Source organism: Drosophila arizonae, chromosome 4, assembly GCF_054131065.1.
Source record: "Drosophila arizonae isolate 15081-1271.41 chromosome 4, UAZ_ARI_1.0, whole genome shotgun sequence".
NCBI lineage: Eukaryota > Metazoa > Arthropoda > Insecta > Diptera > Drosophilidae > Drosophila > Drosophila arizonae.
Genome location: NC_142924.1, coordinates 27,015,983 through 27,043,477, shown reverse-complemented (window position 1 = coordinate 27,043,477; position 27,495 = coordinate 27,015,983). Strand labels below are relative to the sequence as shown.

The following is a 27,495-nucleotide window of genomic DNA, read 5'->3' as shown; positions in this document are numbered from 1 at the left end:
AAGCCATGGTAGATATATGTCGGCCCATAAGGGGCGTGGCAAACCGCAGAAGTTTATATCTCCTACAGTTTAAGAGCTAAAAGCTTCAAACTTGGAAAGTCGAGTTACTGGTAGCCTCCTCTATCGATGCCCCAAAAATAATTGTAACGCCTCTTTAGGGGCGCGGCAAATCGAAAAATACCCTGTAATTTTCACATTTTTTGAGCGTAATTGCCAAAGCACAAGTCTCTAGTATTTGAAATACGCCTTTTACAAAAGTGACGGTGAGGGGGTGAATTTAAGGGTGGGGGGTAAATTTTAACAAAAACCGAAATTGTATAAATTGCATATAAGCATACTTTAAAAATTTGGAGACTAGCAATAAAGGTGTAGAAGATATAATTTTATAACTGGTTTTCGATAAGGTTTTTTATCGATAAAAAAGATCGGGATGAGTTATCGATTTTTAATGATAAACTTTATATGCGCGCTGTAATTACGGACATTAAAAAAAAAAAATTGAAGTCTCTAGCTCTTATATCTTCTGAAATCGACGCGTTCATACATACGGACAGACGGACGGACGGACGGACAGACAGACGGACAGGGCCAAATCAACTCAGCTCGTCGCCCTGATCAAGAATATATATACTCTGTGGGGTCTGCCACGCCTCCTTCTGCCTGTTACATACATTTCAACAAAACCATTATACCCTGATTTCCCATTGAAAATGGGTTCAGGGTATAAAAAAACTTTAATATTTCTATCTATATTAATATTGTTTTGTATTATTGTATTACGTTCATCAAATTCGCCGGGTCAACTAGTAATACATATAAGGTAAATGAATTTGCGACGCAGCCGCCAGGATCTTAACCTAACCACCCCTAAAAAGAGAAAAGCAATGACCAGTGGCAAATTGCTTACATTATCCGCGCGCTTAAAACAGGTTCCTTCCCCATCACATTTACAAAACAAGTGTGTTGGCCAAAGCAACAGCTAAACGTAGCCAACTTATTAAGCAACCACCGGCCACAGTTTTAAACAGTCAGCCCCGCTTCGATACCCTCGTCGTTGTGTTTTTTTTAAACACCTGCCGCTGCAACGACAACGTTTTTTTTTTTTTGTATCTGTTATCTCCTCCTAAAATTTCTGGATCTTTTGGGTAGAAAAAAGTTGTATATTTCACTTTTTATTTCGCTACATCTTTTGATAACTTTTATATATGTACATATAAATAATTCGGTATATGTATATATTTAAATTTATGTTGTTATTCAACTTTAAAATATTATTGTTCAAGGCTCAAACAGAACAGTATAATATATACATAATTATATATATGATACGCATATATAAGAAGACTTTACAAAAAAACAAATTTCGACATTTTTTGTAGGTATTAAATGGAGCATCCTTACCATTCATTCGCAACTTAACTCAATGTTGTCAATTAAAATTCTTATCCCTTGGATAATTGAGTAACTGGTTACACTGTAACTTTTACATTTTTTGGGTGTCCTCGTTCAAAATTTAAAGTCACAAGTTCTAAAAACTGATCAAAAATTACGTGACTACAGCATCGTCTATTAATTTGCACAAAAAGAGTAGATACACATTTATACCAAATCGAAAATTGGGATGTGAATGATTATTCTGCAGTTCGCAATGCACGACTGTAACAATTTCAGAAAGAGGCATAAAATAGCAGTTGCTCGAAGGGCTCAATAGATCTCGTAGTCGAGCAGTCTCGACTAGAGCTTTCTTACTTGTTTTTAAATTCATAACTCTTATTTGCGGTCCCTGATAATCACATAAGATTCCCGACGTAGCCTTCTTTCAGAACCTCTAGGATTGTGAAAGGATTAACATGTTATACATGAGACTTTATGATAGAATTGATAGTTGTAAGTCATAATTTGGTAAAGAAAAGACTATTTATTTAGATATATGATTTTTATACCGGAGAACAAAGTTACTTTTATATTATATTTATTGAAAGTAAATTTTATGTGGGTATGTACATATTGCTGGTTTTCATTGCATATGCATATATAAATATAAATATATATATATTTATATATGTATATATACATATATATATAAGAAGTCTAGAATTCGGTCCTGCCAGTTAAGTAAATTTAATATACATACAGCTAGTTTCCCTGACATTTTATCAACAATCTGTTTTTACCAAATAACGCCTGTGTATTTCTATTTGTGTATTTGGTAGACGAATATCTACTAATAACATCAAAGGGAGTTGAGTGGTGTGGTGATAGTCAAAGTAGCCGTTGCACGCAATGAAAAAAGTTAGAAAAAAGTTACTGTGGATTGAGGGAGTGGTCGCATGTGGTTCGCCTATCTGTATGGCAAGTGGGAAATTGTTAATACGACGAAACGCGACTTCGTTTGGTTGGTGGTTGCTGCTGGTTGGCCAAAAACGACGACAGGCCTGTTTTTAGCCGCTCAGTGCTACTGCTAGCCACAACATTCGCTGATGACGGTAGAAAACAGAACCTAACTACCCTCTTTTTATAATACCATATATGTGTGTGCGTGCACATATGTTGTATATATGGCAGGTGTGCGTGCGTGCTTGTAGCTGCCTACTATTGCTTTAAAGTTTTGTGTAGTAGCAAATAAAATTTTAGTTAGTCACATGCCGTTGTCAAGGATACGTCATCGTAATTTTTGTTTGTTGTGCATCGAACGCAAGTTGTCAATGGCAACTAGCCAGCGGACTATAGGACTGCAACAGAATATTCATAAAACACTAGCAATACACTCTAATAATCTATCGTTCTATTTCTATCTTTATGTACCTCTTTAACTCTCTCCGTCTCGTCCACTTTCTCTAGCTCTCATTCACTCTATTTTTCTCTCTCCCTCTTTCTCTCTCACTCTCTCTCTATCTCTCTCTCTCTTTATCTTTCTCTCTCTCTCTCTCTCGTGACTCTCCGCGGGCTTTAGTGTGTGTGAACCGTCTGGTATGCACATATGCTGCGGTAATCATTCTACACCTGCAGCAAAACAAGGACAGCAACTAAGCGCATGACACCTGCCTAGATCTAGAAGAAATATAAGAAGTTTCCACTATCGAATTGGCGGCGCTGCTGACGTCGACTTGTAGAAGAACTTGACGCAGCTGTACATTCAAATTTGAACTTCAGTCAAGTATCAAAGCTGAATGGATTAACATGTCCTGCACCTAGTAGGCAGCTAGTCTCTAGATTTTTTATCCAAAGTAATATCCAGACCGTGAGCCTATTGAACTATTATTTAAATTATTGTGATCAGTAACTAGTTCGAACTAAATAGAAAATTTAGCAATTGGTAAGGCAATAATATATGATCATCCCGATGAAACGAATGTTCTGATATTTTATCTTGGCACTGGGAGAATTCACAGTTGATTATATAATATTCTGTGGTTCTGCGGGTGCCAAAATGTAATATTCAGAATAAATCTGCGCAAAATAAATTATAAATTTTAAATAAATGTTACTAAAGCTAATACTCTCAAGAACAGCTTTCACCTGTTTATTTTCTGAACCCATGAAAATGGGAAATCAGAGTATAATGGTTCTGCTGAAATGCATGTAACAAACAGAAGGAGGCGTGGCAGACCCCACAAAGTATATATATTCTTAATCAATGCGACGAGCTGAGTCGATTTGGCCCTGCCAGTCTGTCTGTCCGTATGTATGAACGCGTCGATTTCAGATGATATAAGAACTAGAGATTTTTAATTATTTTAAAATGTCTGTATATATAGCGTGGATATAGAGTTCATCACAAATAATCGATAACGCATCCCGTTTTTTTTTTTTTTTTCATTAATAAAAACCTTATCGAAAATCAGTTTTAAAATTATATCTCCTACATCTTTATATGTTATATTTATACTTATATGCATTTTATACCATTTCGTTTTTTGTTTTTTTGTCAAAAGAATCTGTGAAAGATAAAAATTAGCCTCGCCGGGTCTGCGGTTTACCCATGGCTCAAGTTCCGTAATGAGAGTATGCGTCCACCGCCCTTTATTTGAGCTGCTCCACCTTCTTTGCCATCGTTCGATGCTGTTTGCTCTGATATCGTTGCGTCGTAGAGGCTCGTGTGCATTCCGTTCCACGGTTTCGGCGACTAAGTCCTCCAGAGGCACCATACCGGCTATGACGTGCGCCGCGTCGTCTGAGACTTTTCTAAACGCGCAGCAGACTCTGATTGCGCTCAATCTGTAGGCGGCGCAAATGCCCCGGCTGTAGCTCGGCGTTGCCATCGGTCTTGATCATATTGGCGCAGCATAGAGGATGATGGATCGAATGACGCTCATTAGAAGGAGACGTTGTTGCTGTTTTGGTACCCGCGTGTTAAGCATAATTCTTGAGAGGGCTCTACAAGAATCAGCTGCCTTTATATGCACATATTCTAGGTGCTCGCGGAAAGTTAATCTTGTGTCTATCATGACGCCAAGATACTTTATCGCCGTCTTTGATTCAATGGTGACGCTGCCGATCTTTATATTGGCAGTTTCCACTCTTTTGCGACTGCTGACTAGTACAACTTCGGTCTTGTGTGCCGCTAGCTCGAGCCCAGCTCCTGTCAACCAGTTTCGTATGTGATTGATACTTTCGCTGCACATATCCTCTGTATCTTTAAGCTCCTTGCCTATGGCGACAACAGCCACATCATCAGCAAAGCCAATGGTGTGCGCACCTGCTGGATTTTCCAAGCGCAATACGCCGTCGTACATAATATTCCATAGGAGAGGCTCCAGCACTGAGCCTTGGGGTACTCCAGCTGACACTGTATGACTTTGGGGACCCTCACTCGTGTTGTATACCAGTGTTCTCCCTCTGAAGTCGCTCTTTATTATCTCATTTAGATAATTAGGGATATTATATCCATTATATCGAGCAGTCTCGACTAGAGCTTTTTTACTTGTTTTTCATAGTTCATATGCGGTCAAATGAAAAACCTGTAGTTGGACGATCCGCCGCACTGTATTTTTACTCAAGCGTATACATATGTATATGTATATACATACATATTTATATACATACTAGTTGTCCCGGCGAACTTCGTACCGCCTAACAGTCTCTATATATATAAAACAAAGTCGAGTTTGTTACAAAACTTATAATTTGAGATCTGCTGCACCAATTTTCATGGTTTTTGATTTGTTGGATTTGTCTCCGCCCCGAATAGCAGAATATATCTTAAAAATACTGAAAAATTTAGGAATAGGTGAAAAATACGTTATTTTCCCTAAAAGTTCTTTAATTTCGGAGCTTTCAAATTTTTTTTATCAAAATCAGTAAGTAATGTCGTATTACCTTTTAGCTGAACTAATTTAGGCTTTTATGAACGTAATGCAATAATACAATCACGAATCATCAAACAATATACGCAATAATTCATCGAACTAACCTACTTGGCAGTTTCCTCACCTGAAACAAATACAGTAAAAATTGTATTTTAGAACCCCTAATAGGTTTACGACTCTTACAGCTACTCTTTACTAAATTAAGAGTGATAACTTTTTTGTGTACCAAAAACAAAAAGAATGAAATGTATATAAAGTTAAAATGAAAACAATGATTGATTTTATCATTCAATGGATTAATCATTTTGATATTAAAGTGATATCCATCGTCTCCTTGCCAAAACATCAGCGGGTATTGTAAAGCGTCATATGAACGGTGCGTTTCAGATATTCTTTGTAGTTGCCCAGTACTGCGTCGTGTAAGCACAATATCGCGTGCTTTCAAGCTTTCACCAACAATCAGGATTGCCACTTCATCGATTGTTGGAGCATTAAATGTGCGTTCATGTGTTCCAGCTGGTCTTTTATCTGCTCTGATTACTACTTTATAGTCATCTCTTGGCATGCGCTCTAAAGCAGTCTTGAACAGTTTGACCAATATATGATGTTCGTGAAGCATTTGCTGCAAATCTTGGAGAACTGCTCTTTTCATAGCTGTGTTCATTTCTTGACGCCGGTCAAATTGTTCTTCCATATTGCCCATGAAGTATATTTGCAAGAATTAGTGCTGTGCATCTTCAATAGGTTGCAATGATCCAATGCGTTGGCAAATCTGGCCTTGAATCTTTAAATTCAAGGCCATAGTTATAGTTAGATTTACAAACACTTTTTACAGAAATCTAACAAACTACATTATTCAAAAAAAAATTTTTTTTTTTTAAATCATTTTTTTTTTTTTATTATAGAAAATAAATTTTTTAACGTAAATTACTTTAAATGTCGGATTATATCCGTCTCCAATAATTTCCGCCCCAAATGAAGTCATTTGGAAACAGGCATTGTATTTTTGAGTGTTCGCTAGAAAATGTCGTGATTCTAGTGTTTCGCCATAAAGCAGGGAACGCAATGGCTCTGGTGGCGGGACCACTAATGGCAATGTCACTTTACCATTAAGGCAGCACAAACCGGGCGTTTCACCAGCAAACTTCAATACGCCACAAGGGTGGCAAACACCGTCCATTGGACCAATGCAAACTAAACGATTCAAGCTGTAGTCAATGGTGCAATCATATCGAAACGCTGCTCGATTCAAATCAATCCTTGAACCATTTCTTATTGCCGTTTCACGGACTGCCTCTCTTTGAGAAGCACGAATTAAGCCCCTTCTTTGCTGGGTACTAACGCGGCGCCTTTCTCGTTCTTCGTCAGATAATTGACTCGCGATATTCCGATGCCTAATTGCATTATGGGTCCGCCGGGAAAGATTAGATCTTCTAGGACGCGGAATTTTTATTAATAGTAATACTGAATATGCCCTCGCACAAAACCACATGAAACAATCGAGAAATATAAATATAAATAATTTACACAAATTTATGTTTGAGACAAAAAAATACCTGAACTTTCGAGATATTTAGTTTCTGTACGCACTCGTATTATTTTTATCAAATGTGCTTATTTTTATACCCTGAACCCATTGAAAATGGGAAATCAGGGTATAATGGTTTTGTGAAAAAGTATGTAACAGGCAGAAGGAGGCGTGGCAGACCCCACAAAGTATATATATTCTTGATCAGCGTGACGAGCTGAGTCGATATAGCCCTGTCCGTCTGTCCGTCCGTCCGTATGAGTGTGTCGATCTCAGAAGTTATAAGAGCTAAAGAGCTGAAATTTGGAATGCATACTCGTGAGTGCCATACGCAGTACGAGTTTGCTTTATTTTTTCGATAAATCGTCCGATAACTTTTTTATCGAGAATAATCGAAAAATTGATTTTGTTTGTTTAGCCTAATTTGAACAGTTTTAGACCTGGAGTCTTCAAATTTGCGTTGTATATAAAGTTCATCGATACACAGATTTTGTAATTTACAGATTTTGGATACCACGCCCCCTTCTCCCCCACTTTGTAAAAAACGCATTTCAAATACTAGAGGCTTGTGCTTTGGAATGTACACACATATTTACCATATGATTACATTTTGAGAGTTTCATTAAGATCGTATGTCTACAAAAGAAATTATTCGACAAATAAATTCTCATATTGCCCACACTGCAGCGCAGCCCAAGTGCAGTCGCTGCTTACAGCGCAGTTAGCAGAACGCAGGCTTATGCGTGCGTGTGGATGCATGTGTATGTATGTGTGCATAAAAGAAGTGCGGAATGATTAGAGTATCAGCTTAGAGGGTTCAGGGTATCTAGTAGTCGAGCAGTCTCGACTGGAGCTTTCTTACTTGTTTATGAATAGTCAGGTTTGCCTGAGGCTGTGCCGAGACTGACTGACTACATTTGTTTATTTACTTCTATACTATTGTATAATATGAGAGCAGGACCGAAAACTGTCACTGTTATCAAGCCTACTGCGTATCAATGGAAATTTGAATCTTAAGGAAAAAACCGCGTTTTTCAAGTATTCGTCAAATTTTTTCAGTATTTTTAAGATCTACTATCCTACTCGTGGCGGAGACAAGTCCAACAAATCTAAAACCATGAAAATTGGTCCAGCACATATCAAGTTATAAGTCTCGGGACACTTTTACACAACTCTCTTTTATATATATAGAAGTATATAGAAAATTGAAAATAAATTGAAATAGTTGATACACATTTTTTCTGGGACTCATCATATTCTTCTTGACTTGCTAATAAAAAATTAAGACACATTTCATTGTGCTTGACTGAAATCTTAATACATTTACATATTTTTTTATTCTTCCAAAAACCCATAATTGGTGTATCCAATTAGCAAACGACCTATACCTCACTTCACTTCACTTCACTTTCACTTTCATATTAATTATATATGTATAGAATATGTAGAAAATCTCAACGAATCACATTTAATTTAATATCAAAACTTTGGTATTGATTACATATCGATTTTTTAATCGAAGTCGACGGAATCGACGCAGCTCGTCGTCGAACTAGATCACTTTCTGAAGTCTAGCATGCCTCCTTCTGCCTTTTACTTACAGCCATCATAACCTAATTATACCCTGAACCCATTGAAAATGGGAAATCAGGGTATAATGGTTTTGTTGAAATGTATGTAACAGGCAGAAGGAGGCGTGGCAAACCCCACAAAGTATATATCTTCTTGATCAGGGCGACGAGCTGAGTTGATTTGGCCCTGTCCGTCTGTCTGTCCAAGGTCAGTGTATACCCCGCGCGAGTTTTTCTCTATATATCGATAACTACTTCCGATATTTTATTATTGATTAAAATCATTATCGAAAACCAGTAATAAATTTGTATCTGCTACATCTTTAAAGATAAGTTTTAAATATATATTCATATGTACTTTATAGAAATTCCTTTTTGTCAAAATTTACTTCCCACCCCTATATCCACCCCCTCACCATCACCTTTGTAAAAGGCGTATTTTAAGTGCTCTGGAATGTACATACATTTGAATATTATGATTAACTTCTGAAAGTTTCATTAAGATTGTACGTCTAGAAATAAAATTATTCAACAAATAACTTCGTATAATATTGCCCACACTGCAGCGCAGCCCAAGCGCAGTCGCTGCTTACTGCGCAGTTAGCAGAGCGCGTTCTAATACGTGCGTATGTACGTATGTGTGCTTAAATGATGTACAGAGTGATTAGAATATCAGATTGGAGGGTTCAGGGTATCTCCTAGTGGAACAGTTTCGACTAGAGTCTTCTTACTTGTTATTGTTTCACTTCTGCATTTTTAATATTTATTTATTCTGGCGAAATTACACGGGTTTATTTATTTATTTTACATTAGGATACTGACAGGACAAGAAAACTAAAATAAGTAACGAAGTACATATATATAAGCAAGCCGAAGGCCTTAGTAGCCAGTGCTTTAATTGTTAAGTTAGCTCATAATTTTAATTATAGTTAACTGTTATAAATAAATAAATAAGTAACGAAATATTGCAATATTGCATATAGATTTTTCCTATTTTTCGCGCTAATACAAATATGAAAAATAAAAATATAAATTAACTATTAGATATTTGTGCATTAGCAAATAGGGGTTAAAATAGTCTAGAACGTATGTATGTGTATGGATGAGTACGTATATTTTTGTATATAAAGCCTAAATTCGTATAGCTCTTGAGTTCCAAGAGCACTCTTACTTATCTTAGTTTTTTTATTGTTACATTCTCTGTGTTAAAAAAAAAAAAGGAAGATGGCGACCATGAGTCAAACTCTGGAACGGAATTGCGTGACTACAACGATTTCATTATAACGGTACGTTGGCGTGGTATCGAGCGCAGCTACGATGGCAACATGGCCATTTTATATACTTGGCTAACTTGGAGCCGTGTGCACAATGAGGTAATATGCACTAAGCCCACACTTCCCGTTACCACCCTAGCACCATATTCTGCGGTTCAAAAACTAGGCCCAAATGCATGAACGATAGTTGACAGTGATTGCATAATAGGCTTTTTTCGCTTCTTCTCGTCCGTCTGGCGCCACACGCGACTGAAAAGGCTAAATTCGCGTTCAGAACCAACCATCGCCATTCTCATCCCCTAACCATTGTCTTTGTTACTCCATACATACATATGTATGTACATGTACATACATACATATAGTGGTTCACAGCTTATTTCAACCAGCACCTCAAAAAAAGTTTTCTGATCTATAAAATCTAAACTATTGGGGGTATCGAAAAAATTTATACGCTGGTTGTTAGTGTGATGTTAAAACTAATACAAAATCAATTTATTTATTTTTTATACCCTGAACCCATTGAAAATGGGAAATCAGGGTATAATGGTTTTGTTGAAATGTATGTAACAGGCAGAAGGAGGCGTGGCAGACCCCACAAAGTATATATATTCTTGATCAGGGCGACGAGCTGAGTCGATTTGGCCCTGTCCGTCTGTCTGTCTGTCCGTCTGTCCGTTTGTCCGTCTGTCCGTATGTTTGAACGCGTCGATTTCCGAAGATATAAGAGCTAGAGACTTGAATTTTTTTTTTTTTAAATGACCGTATATACAGCGCGGACGTCGAGTTTGCTTTTAAAATTCGATAAATCATCCCGTTATGTTTTTATCGAGTAAAAACATTCAAGTTAAAGTCAGATGTCTCTATAGCTAATTGTGAATGATTTTTCTTTTTTTTAAATTTCTCAAATATTCAATATAATATGTAGATCATATGCTGAAAGTTTCATTAAATTCCGTTCAGTCAAAAATTAATAAAAAATAATCAAATATTTGGCCAATTAACAAACGCACGTGCAGCAGCTACAACAGAAACATTCGTTGAATCACATCAGCTGTTAGTTTCGTTTAGTTTTGGTAGATGGCGCAGCAGCAGTGAATCTATTTGAGTTTTGCCAGCGCCACTAGCAGGAGTGGGGTGGCCTAGTGTGTTAGCTGCATGACGCTCGATCGAGAAGTCGCGGTTCGAATCCCGATCGATGCAACTGATGTTAATTTTTTTTAATTGTTTCAAAATATTTTTATATTTTCATAAATGAGTTTTCTATTTAATTTATATTTTTAAATACACCGAAATTGAAATTTTAACTATACTTTAAGTGCGTTTTTAATAGTTTGGTTATTCTAGTAGATTCTTAGAATCACATCAGCAGCTAGTTTCGTTTAGTTTTGGTAGATGGCGCTGCAGCAGTGAATCTATTTGAGTTTTGCCAGCGCCACTAGCAGGAGTGGGGTGGCCTAGTGTGTTAGCTGCATGACGCTCGATCGAGAAGTCGCGGTTCGAGTCCCGATCGATGCAACTGATGTTAATTTTTTTTAATTGTTTCAAAATATTTTTATATTTTATTAAATGAGTTTGGTATTTGATTTATATTTTTAAATACATCGAAATTGAAATTTCAGCCATACTAAATGAGCATTTTTATTTGTTGGGTTCAGGGTAGTATCTAGTCGAGCACTCTCGACTAGAATTTTCTTACTTGTTTAATATTTTAAATTGATTAAAAACTAAAAAATGACACCAAAACAGTTCCACAGCTTATTTCAACCACTTATGAAATAAAACAAGTAAGAAAGCTTTAGTCGAGACTGCTCGACTACGAGATCCCCTGAACCCTTGGAGTGTTAGCTATTTCAATCATTTTTCGCGTCTTTCAGCTTACACAACAAACATACACACACACACACAAACACACAGGCATACATACACACACACGCATACAGACACAAACGCATACACACACTCACATACACACACACATACACAAACACATACACACACATACACAAACACCTACCCACAAAAGCACCCACGCATAAACACGCATGGGCTGCAGTGTGCGCTTACTATGAGAACTTAATTGTTTAAAACCTTTTTTTGTGGACATACGATCTTCATGAAACTTTCAGATTATGATTATAACATGAATATGCATGTAATTGCCAAAGAACAAGTCTCTTGTATTTGAAATACGCTTTTTACAAACGTGATGGTGAGGGGGTAAATTTAGAGGTGGGGAGTAAATTTTAACAAAAACCGAAATTGTATAAATTGCATATAAGCATATATAAAATATTTGGAGACTCTAGCAATAAAGGTGTAGAAGATATAATTTTATAACTGGTTTTCGATAAGGGTTTTTATCGATAAAAAAAAAGATCGGGATGAGTTATCGATTTGAAGTCTCTAGCTCTTATATCTTCGGAAATCGACGCGTTCAAACATACGGACAGACGGACAGACAGACAGACGGACAGGGCCAAATCAACTCAGCTCGTCACCCTGATCAAGAATATATATACTTTGTGGGGTCTGCCACGCCTCCTTCTGCCTGTTACATACATTTCAACAAAACCACATTAACTATGTGTTTTTTGAAATAACAGAAAATTAATATTTTTATACCCTGAACCCATTGAAAATGGGAAATCAGGGTATAATGGTTTTGTGAAAAAGTATGTAACGGGCAGAAGGAGGCGTGGCAGACCCCACAAAGTATATATATTCTTGATCAGCGCGACGAGCTGAGTCGATATAGCCGTCTGTCCGTCCGTCCGTCTGTCCGTCGGTCCGTCCGTCCGTCCGTATGAGTGCGTCGATCTCAGAACTTATAAGAGCTAGAGAGCTGAAATTTGGCATGCATACTCGTGTGTACCATACGCAGTACGAGTTTGCTTTATTTTTTAGATAATTCATCCGATAACTTTTTTATCGAGAATAATCGAAAAATTGATTTTGTTTTTTTAGCATAATTTGAACACTTTTAGACCTGGAGTCTTCAAATTTGCGTTGTATATAAAGTTAATCGATACAAAAATTTTGTAGTTTACAGATTTTGGATACCACGCCCCCTTCTCCCCCAATTTGTAAAAAACGCATTTCAAGTACTAGAGACTTGTGCTTTTCATTAAGATCTTATGTCTACAAAAGAAATTATTCGACAAATAAATTCTCATAATATTGCCCACACTGCAGCGCAGCCCAAGCGCAGTCGCTGCTTACTACGCAGTTAGCAGTAAGTATGTATGTGTGCATAAAAATGCAGAATGATTAGAAAATCAGCTTAGAGGGTTCAGGGTATCTCCTAGTCGAGCAGTCTCGACTAGAGCCTTCTTACTTGTTTGTGACTGCCCTTTTGGTTAACTACCATTTTAAACCCTTTTGGGATAGATTCCACCAACTTTTAAGTGACTTCTGCAGTAATTTTATCCCATTCCTCAACCAATGCAGATTTTGGGTCCAATTTCTTTGATATTTTGTGTTTTCGAATGTTTATTTCCAACATCAACTACCAATTTTCGATTATATTTATTTCTGATGACTGGGCCAGTGGCTCATAATGTTGGAACATTTCTAGATCAGCCAAGTTTGGACAATTTCCGCAGTGCATTTCGGATCATTATCTTGGTAAAATCTGAAGTCATCCTTTATGCCCAGTTTCTGAGCACTTTGAATTAAATTAGACTTCACAATATCAAGATATTTGCCTTTATCCATCGTAGTCTCTATAAACTCCAAGTTCCCAATGCCGGCTGCGGACATACAGGCCCAAACCATAACGTTACCTCAGCCATGCTTTACTATAGCCATCAAATTATTTGTGTCAAGCTCTGTATTAGGCTTATGCCAACAATATGAGAGCCATTTCAAGCCAAATAAATTGAATTTGGACTCATCGCAAACTATGACAGTGTTCCAGAATCGAATGTCCTTGTGCAAGTGCTCCTCGGCAAATTTTTGGCGACACTTCATTATTTTGTCGTTAATGAAGGGCTTCTTGCGTGGTACTCTGTCATTAAGGTCATGTTCCCGAAGCGTACGGCGAATAGTTTCTGGGTGGAATGACTTGCCAACTCTTCCTTAACATAATTGGCCACTTGTCGTACCGATAGCCTTGGGTAGTCTCGGATTTTTCTCACAATACAGCGCTCATCCGTGGGATTCAAAATTTTGTTCGGAGCATTTCTACCTTTATTGTGGGTTCTATTTTCACGGAAAAATCGGTATATGATGCTTTTAACTGTAGAATCACTAGATCCAACCACCTCATCGATTTTTGTACGGGAATGGTCATTTTCATAGAGTTTAAGAACAAGTTCCCGCTGCTCAATAGTTGTGCGTGGTCCCACTTTGCTAAATTCACTTTTCTGCAAGTTGAGCTCTCCAAATTCAACACAAACTTATATCATCACATTTCGAAACCATTGAATAAAGCATATAACAAGAATCTACATCTGCATTGCGAAATAACGGACTTTAATAAGCAGCTAAGTCTATGGTTGAAATAAGCTGTGGAATTGTTTGGGTCTCATTTTTTAGTTTTTAAGCAATTTAAAATCTTAAAAAATATTTAAAAAATAAATAAATTGATTTTGTATTAGTTTAAACATCACACTAACAACCTGCGTATAAATTTTTTCAAAATCCCCAATAGTTTAGATTTTATAGATCAGCAAACTTTTTTTGAGGTGCTGGTTGAATTAGGCTGTGAACCATTGTATGTATGTGTGTAGTTTCTGGTTTAATACTTCAATGATATATGTACATACATACATACATATGTATAACTTGAATATGCACCACTAGCAAAATAAAAACAAGTAAGAAAGCTGTAGTCGAGACTGCTCGACTACGAAATCCCCTGAACCGTTCTAGGAATTGGTATTTCAATAATTTCTCGCGTTTTTCTGCTTACACAAGAAACACACGCACAGACACACATAAGCATATGTTTAATAACTTTTCTTGTCAATGAACTATCTTCATGAAATTTGAAGATTGTAATCATAGCATTGAAATTCGTGAATGTGCCAAAGCACAAGTCTCTAGTATTTGAAATACGCCTCTTACAAATATGTGGGTGAGGGGGTGTATACAGGGGTGGGGGGTAAATTTTAACAAAAACCGAAATCGTATAAATTGGATATAAATCTACATTAAAAATTTAGAGACCTTAGCTTTAAAGTTGTTGGAGATATCATTTTATAACTAAACAAGTAAGAAATTTCTAGTCGTGACTGCTCGATTATTTCAATAATTTTTCGCGTCTTTCTACTTACACAAGACACACACACACTTGCTCACATACACACACAAGAGACAAAAGTTCGAGTTGCGTTTTCGTGGAGTGCGGTCGATCTTATTGTGATCTATCGTTGACTATAGCTTGCTCCGAGTTTTTCCCTGCGAAAGTGGAAATATCTAAAGAAAACGTGTGTGCTGTGGGCGCAACGTACCCAGCGACCTCGAAAGTTACCAGAGACTCACTGCGCGGCGGTTCGTGGAGTACCCCGGTGGTAGAATCCAGTGGTGCAAGACAGGGGGGCAATAGCGTCATTGTTTTGGCGTCAGGGCTTTTCTCTTTCCTTTTCTTTTTTAAGCGCGAAAAGTTTTGTCACTAGGCGTCACACTTGCGCAATTAATAACAAGTAACAAGTGCCCGACTACGAGATCCCCTGAACCCTTGGAGTAATAGCTATTTCAATAATTTTTCGCGTCTTTCAGCTTACACAAGAAACACGCACACACACACACATACACACACACGCACACTTAAGCATACATACACACACACACACACACACATACAACATTTACACACACATACACGCATGCGCGCAGTGAGCGCTTACTATGAGAACTTAATTGTTTAATAACTTTTTTTTGTGGACATACGATCTTCATGAAACTTTCAGATCATGATTATATTATGGATATGCATGTATTTGACAAAGCACAAGTCTCTAGTATTTGAAATACGCCTTTTACAAAAGTAATGGTGAGGGGGTTGATATAGAGGTGGGGGTAAATTTTAACAAAACCCGAAATTGTATAAATTGCATATAAGTATACATTAAAAATTTGGAGACTAGCAATAAAGGTGTAGAAGATATAATTTTATAACTGCTTTTCGATAAGGTTTTTTATCGATAAAAAAGATCGGGATGAGTTATCGATTTTTAATGATAAACTCGATATCCGCGCTGTAATTACGGACATTTTACAATTTGAAGTCTCTAGCTCTTATATCTTCTGAAATCGACGCGTTCATACATACGGACAGACGGACAGACAGACGGACAGGGCCAAATCAACTCAGGTCGTCGCCCTGATCAAGAATATATATACTTTTTGGGGTCTGCCACGCTTCCTTCTGCCTGTTACATACATTTCAACAAAACCATTATACCCTGATTTCCCATTGAAAATGGGTTTAGGGTATAAAAATCAGGTACATTCACTCTAACAGCTGTTAGTAGTACTGGAGATTGCAAAGGATAATCAGCTGCTCACTAACTTTGGTGAGTTGATAAGTCTTAGCAAAGACAGCAACTTAACATCTGGAGTGCAGACGCAGTTACTAAAAGTAGTGCATACTTTCGGGATCTTGCTGTAGTTAAGCTGAGTTTAAGATACTGCGGTCTGTGAACTCAAATTATATTAGTAGCCATTGCCCACTACAGGCTTCACGTCGTTGTAGTCGGAGCAAAAAATGAATGCCAGGATGGAGGACGAGCTGCAAGTTTTCGCGCGTCGTTCCTCGTTGCAGCGATCACCGCAGCAACAACAGAGGGCGGAAAAAAAGAGGAGATCTTGGAGTCAATTAGGTCGGAGTTGAAGGATAGCTCACTCCCCATTGAGGCTATCAAGTCGCTTCGACCGGCTTTTGGTGGACAGCAAAGAGCTACGGTTGCTCTTCCAATTTGGAAAGCTAAAACTCTGCTCCAGCTGTCCAAAATTAGAATTGGATGGGTTGTATGCCGTATCCGAGCCGTGGAACAGCCTAAACGCTGTTTCAAGTGCCTCGATTACTGTCATATGGCAGCAAACTGTGGCAGCGACTGTGACCTAAAGGGCGCCTGTTTCAGGTGTGGAGAGATGGGTCACAGTGCAAAATCATGCACTAAGCCACCAAAATGTAGCCTATGCGTCCGGAAAGGTGAAAAGCAGACGGACCATCCATCCTACTGCGAGGATGCTCGTAAATTTAAATGTTAAGGTTCCTTCAGCTTAACTTAAATCTTTGTGTTGCTGCCCAAGATCTTCTAGAGCAGATCATAAGGGAAAAATGTATAGACGTAGCATTTCTCAGTGAGCCTCACCACTGCAGAACCAGCTGCCCTAGGATGCTAAAGGCAAAGCGGTGTTGTGGGTATGTGGCAACACAACGAATGTTCTTTCGAATGTTAAGTCATTTAATGGGTTCGTACGTGGCCAATACGGTAGCCTATGGCTTTACAGCTGCTACCTGGCCCCCAGCATGCAGCTCAGTGATTTCACAACGGCGCTCGATGAGCTTGCCGAGGATGCTAAGGGTCGGAAGGCCATTATAGCTGGAGATTTTAACTCCTGGGCGTTAGAATGGGGTAGCCTCACAACAAACGCCAGAGGTCGTATCCTACTGGAGATATTCGCGACACTAGATGTTGCACTGCTCAACACTGGCCACGAGTACACCTTCAGTCGAGCGGGATACGGATCTGTTATCGACATTACTTTTGTCACTTCATCCCTCTTTCGGAGAGCAACATGGAGCCATTGCGATAGCTATACGGGCAGCGATCATACGGCACTTCTATTCACAATAGGTGAGCCACCTGCCAGGGCGTCAACCTTGTGGAGGGAGTCGTATCGGCTAGATACTTTTGACCCCGCGGTCTTTTCAGAGGCCATTCAGTCTCTGGGTACAACTGGTAATGCTGAGGCCAGAGCATGCCAAATGGTAGCCCAAATACAGAGTGCCTGCAATAGCAGCATGTTACGCCGCAAGCAGTTCACGCGACAACAAGAGCCTAGGTATTGGTGGAATGCACAAATAGGTGACATTCGACGCAAATGCATCCAGGCAGAAACAACGGGCTCAGGGTAGGCCTACGTTTTTCGAAAAACAATTAGCTTATCAGGCAGCCAGAAGACAGTTGAAGAAGGCCATTCGGGCAAGCAAAAGAGAATGCTTTCCTTGCCCCGGAGTCCGAGTCTGCTAATCAGGGCTTAACGAGCACTCAAATTGTTTTAGTTGCAGACGAAGAAATCTTAGTAGCTCTCAGAGGTCTTAGAACCAACACAGCTCCAGGGCTAGCCCTCGCCTTGCACCCTAGTACGTTCGCCGAATTATTCAACGAATACTTACTACAAGAGACGTTTCCTGCAAAATGGAAGACCCAGAACCTGGTATTGCTACCCAAGGCTGGCAAACCACCAGACGAGCCATCTTCATACAAGCCGATCTGCCTCTTACACACCATAGGAAAGGTGTTTGAGAAATTGATCTGCTCTAGACTGGAGACTGCTATTGTTAGCGCCGGAGGTCTATCACCAAATCAATTTGGATTCCGGAAGGCCCGGTCAACAACAGATGCTCTAGAAAAAGTTGTTGGCCTGGCAACTTCCACCATCCAAGGCACCAGATGGAGGCAAGGGACGAAGCAATACTGCATCATCGCGACCCTGGACGTTAAAAACGCCTTCAACACAGCTAGTTGGGATATGATACTGAATGCGCTGTCACAATATAATATCCCTAAATATCTAAAAGAAATAATAAAGAGCTACTCAGAGGAAGAACACTGGTATACAACACGAGTGAGGGTCCCCAAACTCATACAGTGTCAGCTGGAGTACCCCAAGGCTCAGTGCTGGGGCCTCTCCTATGGAACATCATGTACGACGGCGTACTGCGCTTGGAACTACCAGCAGGCGCGCACACCATTGGCATTGCTGATGATGTAGCTGTCGTAGCCATAGGAAAGGAGCTCAAAGATACAGAGGATATGTGCAGCGAAAGTATCAATCGCATACGAAGCTGGTTGACAGGAGCTGGGCTCGAGCTAGCGGCACACAAGACCGAAGTTGTACTAGTCAGCAGTCGCAAAAGAGTGGAAACTGCCAATATAAAGATCGGCAGCGTCACCATTGAATCAAAGACGGCGATAAAGTATCTTGGCGTCATGATAGACACAAGATTAACTTTCCGCGAGCACTTAGAATATGTGCATAAAAAGGCAGCTGATTCTTGTAGAGCTCTCTCAAGAAATATGCTTAGCACGCGGGGACCTAAACAGCAACGACGTCTCCTCTTAATGAGCGTCATTAGGTCTGTCATCCTCTATGCTACGCCAATATGGGCAAGAGCGATGGCAACGCCGAGCTACTGCCGGGGCATTTGCGCGATCTACAGACTGAGCGCAATCAGAGTCAGCTGCGCTTTCAGGACTATCTCCGATGACGCGGCGCTCGTCATACCTGGTATGGTACCACTGGAGTACTTGGTCGCCGAAGCCGTGGAGCGGAATTCGCACGCGCCTGCGCGACTCAACGATATCAGAGCAAACAGCATTGCACGATGGCAAAGAAATTGGAATAGCTCAGCTAAAGGGCGGTAGACGCACAAGCTCATCCCGGATCTCGAACCATGGGTTAACCGCAAACACGGCAAGGTTAACTTCTATCTTTCGCAGATCCTCTCGGGCCATGGATGCTTTCGGAGCTATTTGAAGCGCTTTGGTCACGAGGAAACTGATGAGTTCCCCTGGTGCGGGCGAGGGCGTGTGGAAGACGACAACAACATCCTTTTTATACCCTGAACCCATTGAAAATGGGAAATCAGGGTATAATGGTTTTGTTGAAATGTATGTAACAGGCAGAAGGAGGCGTGGCAGACCCCACAAAGTATATATATTCTTGATCAGGGCGACGAGCTGAGTCGATTTGGCCCTGTCCGTCTGTCTGTCTGTCCGTCTGTCCGTATGTTTGAACGCGTCAATTTCCGAAGATATAAGAGCTAGAGACTTGAATTTGTTTTTAAATGACCGTTTATACAGCGCGGACGTCGAGTTTGCTTTTAAAATTCGATAAATCATCCCGTTATGTTTTTATCGAGTAAAAACATTCAAGTTCAAATCAGATGCCACTATAGCTAATTGTGAATGATTTTTCTTTTTTTTAAATTTCTCAAATATTCAATATAATATGTAGATCATATGCTGAAAGTTTCATTAAATTCCGTTCAGTCAAAAATTAATAAAAAAATAAACTAATATTTGGCCAATTAACAAACGCACGTGCAGCAGCTACAACAAAAACATTCGTTGAATCACATCAGCTGTTAGTTTCGTTTAGTTTTGGTAGATGGCGCAGCAACAGTGAATCTATTTGAGTTTTGCCAGCGCCACTAGCAGGAGTGGGGTGGCCTAGTGTGTTAGCTGCATGACGCTTGATCGAGAAGTCGCGGTTCGAATCCCGATATTTTTATATTTTATTAAATGAGTTTGGTATTTGATTTACATTTTTTAATACATCGAAATTGAAATTTCAGCCATACTAAATGAGCATTTTTATTTGTTGGGTTCAGGGTAGTATCTAGTCGAGCATTCTCGACTAGAATTTTCTTACTTGTTGTATATGGATTTTTCTTGGAGGAGAGGCATCGTCTAGAAGTGGCACTGGGCCGCTCCATCAGAGTGGACAACATAGTCAACACCATGCTGGAATCGGAGGAAGCTTGGGAACTAAGAAGCACCTTCGCGGACACAGTGATGATGGTGCTGCGCAGAGTCGAGCGAATAAGAAGACGAGCTGTACCAGGCTAAGGTAGCGCATAGTGCTTGCGAAGCAATGCTTTACGGCCGTCCCGCAAGCATCGCGCGCTATCCGAGCCACCACTCAACTTGCATCTTGTAGTATAATAAGATTGTAAATAAACGAAAATACACACACACATATACACGCGCACAGGCATCCACGCTTAAGCACGCTGAGCTTCAGTGTGCGCTTACTATGAGAATTTAATTGTTCAATAATTTTTTTTATGGACGTACGATCTTCATGAAACTTTCAGATTATGATTATAACATGAATATGCATGTAATTGCCAAAGAACAAGTCTCTTGTATTTGAAATACGGCTTTTACAAATATGATGGTGAGGGGGTGAATATAGGGGTGAAGGGTAAACAAAAACCGAAATTGTATAAATTGCATATAAGCATACATTAAAAATTTGGAGACTCTAGCAATAAAGGTGTAGAAGATATAATTTTATAACTGGTTTTCGATAAGGTTTTTTATCGATAAAAAAAGATCGGGATGAGTTAACGAATTTTAATGATAAACTTGATATGCGCGCTGTAATTACGGACATTTTAAAAAAAATTTGAAGTCTCTAGCTCTTATATCTTCTGAAATCGACGCGTTCATACATACGGACAGACGGACAGGGCCAAATCTACTCAGCTCGTCACCCTAATCAAGAATATATACACTTTGTGGGGTCTGCCACGCCCCCTTCTGCCTGTTACATACATTTCACAAAACCATTAGATCCTGATTTCCCATTGAAAATGGGTTCAGGGTATAACAAGTAAGAAAGCTCTAGTCGAGACTGCTCGACTACGAGATCCCCTGAACCCTTGGAGTAATAGCTATTTCAATAATTTTTCGCGTCTTTCAGCTTACTCAAGAAACACGCACACACACACAAGCACGCACGCACACACAGGCATACATACATACACACACACACACACACACACACACACACACACACATACACATAAACATTTACACACACATACACACACAAGCATAAACACACATGGGCGGCAGTGTGCGCTTACTATGAGAACTCAATTGTTTAATAACTTTTTTTTGGATATACGATCTTCATGAAACTTTTAGATTATGATTATAACATGGATATATATAAGCATACATTAAAAATTTGAAGCTTCTAGCAATAACGGTGTAGAAGATATAATTTTATAACTGGTTTTCGATAAGGTTTTTTATCGATAAAAAAAGATCGGGATGAGTTATGGATTTTTAATGATAAACTCGATATCCGCGTTGTATATACGGACATTTAAAAAAATTGAAATCTCTAGCTCTTATATCTTCTCAAATCGACGCGTTTAAGCATACGGACACACAGACAGACGGACAGGACTAAGTCAACTCAGGCCGTCGCCCTGATCAAGAATATATATACTTTAAGGGGTCTGCCACGCCTCCTTCTGTCTGTTACATACATTTCAACAACAGCATTATACCCTGATTTCCCATTGAAAATGGGTTCAGGGTATAAAAATATGGCCTTAGTCTATTTTAACATTGACGCTAAAAAAATTGGTTTTTATTTCAATCTCTGAAACCTAGTGTTTGGTATACATGCGTAAACTCACTTTCACAATTCACTTTACTTAAAAAAATTTCGCTAATTTTTGGGTTAATATTGGTTAAATGAAAATGTTTATTTATATTTATATTTTATTTTACATATATTCATATTTTTCCATTTTATAGTTGTGTCTGTCGCTCAAACACCGTCCATATGTAAAGGAATCGAAATCAAGAATAAAATCGCTATTACTTGACTTTATGAAATTTTCCCCACGGTTTTCAATTTTAAATGGATGAAAGGGATTTTGAATTTAACCATTGAGACTAACGATAAAACGAATTTATTTTCGTCGAAAAAGGAAACACGTTACAATATGGGTAATATTACCAGTACGAAACAGTACGAAAACCCACATACAAATGAATTTCTTTAAAACAAGCACCGTCAAAGGAAAAAGATATCTGAAACATTTATCGACAACAATTGCATTCGACGCCGACGCAAAAATCTGCTCAACAACAATAGTTTACGTGAGAAATTGACATCCTTAATTACAAAATGAGAGGTATTCGAATAGAGATATGGACTTTTCCGTGGGAAAGTTGCAACTTAATATTGAAGCCTAAGCAGAAGATATTAAAACGGAGAACGAGCTCCTCGAGCTGAAAAATTAGACGAAACGATTTACATTCCTAATAAACAACCTTAAGCTAATGGTATTGGAAAAAAGTACAAAAATGGTTGAGAACATAAAGTTCGTTGATAATATTTATGAATTCTACGTTAGTAATGTAAACATGTTAGTTTAACTTTGATTTATATATTATTGAGTTTACCAATAAAATTTTTGAAATGCTAATAGTATTTAAGTATGCCACATAATTAATGTTCACGTAACCGAATGCGCAATACTTTCTTCCCGATTTGTGTTTATATCCTGAATCATTTGAAAGTGGAAAAAATGGGATGCAAAAATCTTATATCCTAAAGATTCATAGTATGAATCTTAAAAATAAAATAATTGGTTTGCTGATAAACTCTATCACTAACAATAGAACCACTAACCAGAGAACACATAGACCGGACACGTAGTGTAAAGCGTTTTGTACACTATTTTTCGGAAGTTATCACCCACACCACTTCGAATTTGCTCGGCTCTTTATTTTAGGTTCGGGCTACGAAAACATACGAAAGCACAATCATTTCGCTTCGTGCGCTCGACTGAGATGCCTTTATGCTCAATTTTCTCTCTCTCTCTCTCTCTCTCTCTCTCTCTCTCTCTCTCTCTCTCTCTCTCTCTATTTCTCTCTCTTGATGCTCTCTGCTCTCTCAAATATGCATATGTATGTATGCATGTGAGCAAAAGCAGCATCTCACAAAAATTGATAATGCTTCGCAGCAGACCCATGTCTTCCCTTCTGAGTGAAGAGTATTCCGAACTCTTTGAACCGCGCTTTTACAAGTGATATCCCATAATAATGGGCATCTCATCCCATGCGTTCACACATTCAAATGTATATACATATGTATGTGAGCACAGGCAGCCAGAGCTTCGAGCATAGGCACACAGGCATACAAGTGCTCATAGTACATGTAACAAGGGACAGAATATGTGTGAATTCTCGTCGCGAAATCATTTTCTTTATGCGCAGTAACGCTTTCATACCCTTCCCACAAATAATGACAAACTATTTGCGCGAGCATGGCGAACGGTTTGAATAGTTCAGAATACTCTTCACTCAGAAGGGAAGACATGGGTCTTGCTGCGAAGAAATATCTATTTTTGCGAGCTCCTTCTTGTGCTCACATGCATACATACATAAAAATTATTTTATTTTGTAGTGTGGAGGCTTTATTTAGCGATCCACAAAAGATTTGTATAAGCTCGACTTTATTCTAATTAATAGCTATTAGCAACAGCTTGTGCGTGTTACTCTTAGGTGAGTTCTTTTTGATACAGTCGGCCACGCGATCTGCTCCAAGAGATAAAGCCAATAATCGGACGCCACGTCAGCAACCACATAGATATATTACGTTTGGGCTGTCAGCTGAGAATAACTTTGTGGGGACAAAGCGTCGAGTGATAACCACAGGGAGATTCAATGATAGTGCTATCAGCTGAGATTAGCTTTGTGGGAACAAAGCTTCGAGTGATAGTATTTAAGCCCCTGTATCGAATGTCACTTTGGATTTATAAAGCTTTACATAATAACGTATACATATTAGAGGGAGCAGAGAGCATCGAGAGAGAGAGACGGAGAGAGAGAGAGAGGAAGGGAACATTGAATATAGAGGGATCTTCTGTTCAACAGCCGACCATCTCGGCAGAGCGCACGAAGCGAAATGTTTGCGCTTTCGTATATTTTCGTAGACCAAGCCTAAAAGTGAGAAGCCGAGCAAATACGAAGTTGTGTGGGACTCAACGCTCGAAAGAAAGCGTTCAAAACGCTTTAGACCACGTGGCCAGTCTATTTGTTCTCTGGTTAGTGGTTCACACAGAATGAGAATAAAAGCAAGAAAACTCTAGTCGAGACTGCTCGACTAGGAGAACCCTGAACCCTCTAATCTGATATTCTAGTCATTCTGCACTTCTTTTCGGCACACACACACATACACACGCACACATATACAGACACATACTCACATACACGAACACAAGCACCCTCGCATAAACACGCCTGGGCAGCAGTGTGCGCTTACTATGAGAACTTAATTGTTTAACCCTCTAATGCTGTTTTCTTAACTATTGGAGGAAAATAATTGGAACAATTTTTTTTTAAGTAAATTTAGGCTTCTAAACTCAAAAATGAACTCAGAAAAAATATAGAAGTTTTTGTTTAGCCGTCAGGTGCAAAAAAGGTAATAAGTGTCTCAAGACACTCTTGGGCATCTAAGAGTAAAAAAAAAACGTATTTAATAGAAATGTTAATTTTTATTATTCATATGATATGTTTTAAAACAATTTTTTGTTGATGTGCAGCATAGATGTAAATTACATTTTTCACAAATGCATTGCGTTTGTGATGATTTACAGAGCTTGCACCGTCTCTTATTGTCCCGATCCAACCAATTTGGGAAGTGGTTGACTTGGTCAAAACGTAATTCCGCTATTGGGTGTAAAGTTTTTTTTCCAAGTTTAAGCTCAAGCTGTGATGGTCGGGCCCGTGGGGATTGTGAAAAAGGTGACCGATCTGTTCGCAAAGATGGTGACTGCATCTGGTCTTGTAGAGATACGGTACTGACTGGACGACCTGCGTGGGCTTTATTTCTAAAAGCCACCAATCCTTCAGCGATTAACTCGCGAAAATCGGGAAGTTCCATCAATTTGTCACTGATTGCGTTTTGTTTTTGAATTCGCCTATAAAGAATATAAGCATTTGTTGCTGCCATATCAATACAATGATAAAAAATTCGAGTAGCAGCATCTTTGGTTTTAGCTTTGATGTGATAACGGCCCATAAGTCCATCCATAAGATCAACGCCGCCCATATGTGAGTTATATTCCCGAATTATTTGCGGACAGTCAATTTCAATATGTTGCTTTTTCTTCCTGTCATAACGGTCAATCTTAAGTGTTCTTTCACTTAAACTTTCCGTAGCAAACGGTTTAACACCTACGTAAGTTGACAATAAGCGAACGGCCTTGTTATCCTTCCAAAGTACATTACTGACTTCTACCCCGTATGACGTGCCTACGAACTCAGTCGAAAACCCTCTCGGCTTTTTGTTAATGATTGTATCGTCAGGTAGCTTGCAATTGGGGATTCGATTCGCACGTACTGTGCCAAGGCTATAAATACCCTTTGCTCGCAAATATACCATTAGAGGCAAAGAGGTATAAAAATTATCAAAGTAGACGATGTGGTGCTTAAAGCTTTGTACTGTTTTGGTCAAACGTACTACTATGTTGGCCGAAGCACCAAGATCTGGGTGACCAGGTAAGACAATGTTATCGCCTGCTCCACTATAAATTTCGAATCGGTATGCATAGCCATATGAATCACACAAAACGAACAGCTTAATACCCCATTTGTATGGCTTATTGGGCATATATTGTCGTAAGTGATGTTTCATCTTTATGCTACACATTTGTTCGTCAACACAGAGGCGTGGTTGCTTTGGCACTGAGTCAAATCTTGTATTAAGATAATCGACAAGTCTTCTAGTGCGAAATAATGGATCGTAGCCTGGTTGTCCCTTTTTGATCCGCTGGCTTTCATCACGTAATGACAGGTGCTGTTTAATTGTCTCAAATTTTGTGCGGTTCATACTGGATGCAATGGGTAAAAAGGCATTTCTTCCCCAGTAGCTTCTCATACTCGGGTAGCGATATATTGACATATATATCAAAATTCCTATATAATGATGAACATCTTCAATGTTCATTTGGAATCTTGTTGATATGTTCTCCACTAAAGCTGCGCGCATGGTTTCTTCCACTATCATATCCATGATTTTGGCATCAAAAAAATAACGAAATATCTCTGAAGGAGTTTTGAGATTCATTATTTCAGCCGGCAATGAAGAGTCGCCTTGAAAAGCAACATTGTTTACATGCAATTGCATAAATTGCTGTCGCCACAAAATTTTGCTCGGCTCCTTTGCTATTGATTCAATACCTAAAAGACATTAATTAACTAATCACATAATATAAAATAATATATCGCAATGTTGTTGTCTTACCAGCACCAGTAAAGCCACCAGAAGATGGCAAAGCCACGCATGTTATACCTTTAATAGTTGGTAGTGGCGATCGTTGTCTTTTCAGGGATTTCCTAATAGGCTCAGACTGACCATTATCAGGCACATTCTCTTCATCATTACAAGCAAATGATATTGTGCTAATATCCTCCACAGCAGCTATTAGAGTTTCTGCCACATTTAAGTCATCTTCCTCGTCGTCACTTGACTCGGATAACTCTGCATCGGAAGGGACATTCTCAAACAATTCCAACAACTGTTCATCAGTTAAATCGGATAATTTGAATCGTACCCGGTTTGCCATCTTTATATGGTTAATATGTCAGTTTCTAGTAAAACAATCCATATAATGAATAAGTGTACACACAAAATTGCAAGCAGTTGTGAAATAGCTGCTGGTAAAAAAAGTTGCTTGCAGCCCCAAAAGTGTCTCAAGACACTTATCACTGTTTTTAAGCTACAACGCACATTTTTTATTTATTTTTATTTTTGTAAACTAGTTTTAATTGTAAATAAACATACCTTCCAATAAAAAATTTTTTTAAATGGATTGCTTTCACAGATTTTGTAAAATAATTGTTGCACAACAGCACATGCAGCAGATCAATTTACACGCGCGAAAAAACATATGTTTTGTGTTTATGAAAATAAAAAGTACCGTTTAAAGCACTGGAGAGCTTTTAAAGCTTTTTTCTCAGTAAATTTGAATGTTTTATTAACGATCAAGCAATATTTGAAAGACAAAAAAGCTCCCTTTTTTTTTTAAATTTAAAAATAAA

The 27,495-nt window shown here is 38.7% G+C and overlaps 1 long non-coding RNA gene across 1 annotated transcript; it reads left to right on the top strand.

The window, feature by feature from the left end:
• Positions 1 to 2,141: 2,141 nt before the first annotated feature.
• Positions 2,142 to 25,815, top strand: LOC149269515 (uncharacterized). The gene is made up of 2 exons (XR_016269614.1): positions 2,142 to 3,316; positions 22,198 to 25,815. It is a non-coding gene; the product is annotated as an uncharacterized LOC149269515 (long non-coding RNA).
• The last annotated feature ends 1,680 nt before the right edge of the window (positions 25,816 to 27,495 follow it).